Below are 4,167 nucleotides of genomic sequence, written 5' to 3' on the forward strand. Positions count from 1 at the left end.
ATCACTCACTCCCCCTTTTTCTTGATCAACCATCCACCTATACCGCCGGTCACAACCATAATGACATAACCAAACTGTTTTCTGTCTCCATCTTACTCGACCCAACACCATGACGAATTTCCCAAACTACAATCGAACCCTTTGCTTTGATTGTTTGTTTCCTGTTCGATTGACAATTCCATGAAAACTCATTCCTTTTCTCCACCCTCTATAACCACCATTCATTGTTACCTTGCCGCTGCCGTTTAGTTGATGTTTCAACACATCACAACCCAACCTTAGAATCATCATCAATCATTACTCTTTATTGCTATTCGATAAATCAAAACCACACCCATCATCTTTCTATCTTCACAACTGCAACCATATTTTTTTCCCTTCTCTTTCTTTCTTGATGATAAGAACCACTCCTATATATTTTTTTTCTTCTTCTTCTTGTACGAAACCCACTTGGGTGTTGCAACTGTTCGAAGGTGAAAATACCATCAAAACAATTCTACTACTGCTCGCTGATTTCATATATTCAGCAACTTGGAGATAAGCAACAATCTAAACAATCTACGGAGCTCAACTCATGTTTACCACTGCGAAAAATTACTTGAATAGACCGCTGGATGTTTATGCTTCTGTCTTCTTTTTGATTATCATTTAAGCACCACCTTCACACCCACATAATTCTCCACCCTCACCCCTCTACAAAAAAAACACTAATCGCCACCATATGTGACTGCAGCTGAAGCTGTATATGTTTTTTTTTCTCTCAAACGTTCACAACAAAATGGGTAAATATTAAGATGATTATTATGCATGATATAGGCAAAGATTGAGTGCTTTTTTCTTTTTTATATTGGCCGACACTCATTATAAGAAACCCCACAACCCTTTGATTGTTGTTGCTTCTTTAATATCTCTGGATATAGCCGAACCCCACAAACCTAATAATAGCATCCAGCTAGTTTAGTAATCATACAGCGTTATTTTTGTTAAAGTAAGGAAATTGGGTTGGTTCATTGACTTTAGAAGCATTAATGGGCCACTTGGGATTGTATTGAATTGAAAACCGATTCCTTTTTAATGATAACGGCCCTGTTACAATTTTCGAATCATTTTGTTAGTAGGGTTTAGGATATAGATTATTAAGCCAAGATATATGTTGATAATACATGAGTAATAACCATGATGACCATGGTGATAGTGTTGAGTTATAATTATAACATGAGGTGGTATGATGACGATACTATAGCTTCATTTATATTTCTGTTTCGGTTCCTATTAAGTCAAGAAGATGATGATTAGGATTTTATGATGAAAATGATTAGGATTTTATGCTTGAATAATGATTATGAATCGAATAGAATGATGATAATAGAAGGTGAGAATGAAAGGGATGATGAAAAGGTTAAGTGGGTTTTGAATTTAAAAGAAGAAAAAGAAAACAGAAAGTTTTGATTTAAATATAAATGGTATCTGATAATAATAAGAAAAGAGAGGATAGATAGATGGTGGAGGGTGTTGGGTCTAAACGAGAGGTCGCATGTTCAATCCCTGACTGGCGCATATGTATATATTTTTTTTAGAAGAAGAATCAGAAGAAACTGCCAGATATATATGATATATACTTTGGTCCATAAATTAGAAACAAAAAAACAGAAAGGGGTGGAATGGTTAGGGATGTTATCGGGTTAGCGGATGTCACGGTTTCAAATCCGAACTTAGGCATTCTTGTTATTTTTAAGGACTACTTCTTGTGAGGTAGTTTTATTATTATTATTATTATTATTATTATTATTATTATTATTATTATTATTATTATTATTATTATTATTATTATTATTATTATTATTATTATTATTATTATTATTATTATTATTATTATTATTATTATTATTAATGTTATTATTATTATTATTTGTTTCATCTTTAATAAAAACTATCATGTTTATTAAAAGCATCATTTTATTATTATTATTGTAAAATAAAATAACTTTTTATTATTATTATTAGCAAAATTATTTTATCAAATAACTATTAGTTATATAAAACCATATTTACTACATATAACATAACTATACTTTTATAATAATAAATGTAACTAAATAGATTATTAATGAAACACATAATTAAGATATCAATTATATCACTAATAATATGTAAATTTGTTCGAATACAATTATACGTATTAATAGATATACAATTGTTATAGGTTCGTGAATCCGAGGCCAACCTTGCATTGTTATAATGTCGTCATATGTATTTTTACTACAAAATACAGTATTGTGAGTTTCATTATTCCCTTTTTATATATATTTTTGGGCTGAGAATACATGCAAATGCTTTATTAACTGTTTTACAATATTTATATGCGTGAGTTTCATTTGCTCCCTTTTTACTCATTACATTTTTTGGGCTGAGAATACATGCAAATGTTTTATTAACTGTTTTACAATGATTATATGCGTGAGTTTCATTAATCTCTTTTTAAATGCTTTTGCAATATATATTTTTGGGACTGAGAATACATGCGCTGCTTTTATAAATGCTTTACGAAATAGACACAAGTAATCGAAACAACATTCTATGGTTGGATTATCTAATCGAATATGCCCTTTTTATTAAGTCTGGTAATCTAAGAATTAGGGAACAGACACCCTAATTGACGCGAATTCTAAAGATAGATCTATCGGGCCCAACAAGCCCAATCCAAAGTACCGGATGCTTTAGTACTTCGAAATTTATATCATGTCCGAAGGAGGATCCCGGAATGATGGGGATATTCTTATATGCATATTGTGAATGTCGGTTACCAGGTGTTCAATCCATATTAATGATATTTTTGTCTCTATGCATGGGACGTATGTTTATGAGAAATGGAAATATGAAATCTTGTGGTCTATTAAAATTATGAAATGATTATTTATGTTAAACTAATGAACTCACCAACCTTTTGGTTGACACTTTAAAGCATGTTTATTCTCAGGTATGAAAGAAATCTTCCACTGTACATTTGCTTATCTTAGAGATATTACTTGGAGTCATTCATGATATATTTCAAAAGACGTTGCATTCGAGTCGTTGAGTTCATCAAGATTATCATTAAGTCAATTATAGTAAGATATATTACGAAATGGTATGCATGTTGTCAACTTTCGATGTAATGAAAGATTGTCTTTTCAAAAACGAATGAAATGTTTGTAAAATGTATCATATATAGGTCAAGTACCTCAAGATGTAATCAACTGTTGTGAATCGTTTATAATCGATATGGATTTCGTCCGGATGGATTAGGACGGGGCATCACATCAGTTCCCAACACTACTTCAAAAACATTCATATTTTAAACTCAAATTTTTCCAGAATTTAGAAACTAAAACAGTTTCCATTCTAATGTAACACTGATATTGCGAAGAGATAATTGTTTTCAGATAATGAATAGTTTTGAAAATATCTTCAGGGATATCGAGGATATTTATAATGAAAGATACGATGATGTCTTAGAATTTCTAATATCGATGGATGATGATGAAGATTTTTCCGTAAAACTGTAGAGTCAGGAGCAAGGTATTCGTTAATAACTTCAGCAGACACAGAATCATTGGATTCTTTGGAGGTAGGTTTAGTTTTTGTGATTTGTCTACAACCTCCTTCATAGTTTCGCATAATTCGCTTTTCGGTACCAACTTTTCTGAGCTTTGCCAACATGTTATTCTTTATCATCAAACTTTCGACGGTTAGGGTGGTTTACAGTTGTCTACAGTTTCTACTGCTTCATTCAGCTTTTTCAAAAGTTAGAGTATCAATTCGTAAACTGGGTGCTTTTCAGAAATTCAGAATTGAAGATCATAATTCTAAGAGATAAATGTTATATATGTATATATAACTGTTGACGTAGAAACGTTGCGAGATTCGAAATACTGGTTGCTAATAAGCTTTCTGCTAATGTGGTGGAATATAAACGGTTCCTCGATAATGATGACGAAAAAGGCAATCATATATATCAAGGTTACAATAAGGCTAATTCGATTGAAAAGCCGAAGTTGATTTGCTGGAGCTGTGACAAAATTGGCTAATTTTGAAAAAAAAGTTGCAATGTTATTTTCGGTAATAGCAATGTCAAAGTAGCTAGCACAGATACGTGTTAAACGTTTACTTAGGTTTCGTGAATTTTTC

This window comes from Rutidosis leptorrhynchoides, chromosome 4, assembly GCF_046630445.1.
Source record: "Rutidosis leptorrhynchoides isolate AG116_Rl617_1_P2 chromosome 4, CSIRO_AGI_Rlap_v1, whole genome shotgun sequence".
Classification (NCBI taxonomy): domain Eukaryota; kingdom Viridiplantae; phylum Streptophyta; class Magnoliopsida; order Asterales; family Asteraceae; genus Rutidosis; species Rutidosis leptorrhynchoides.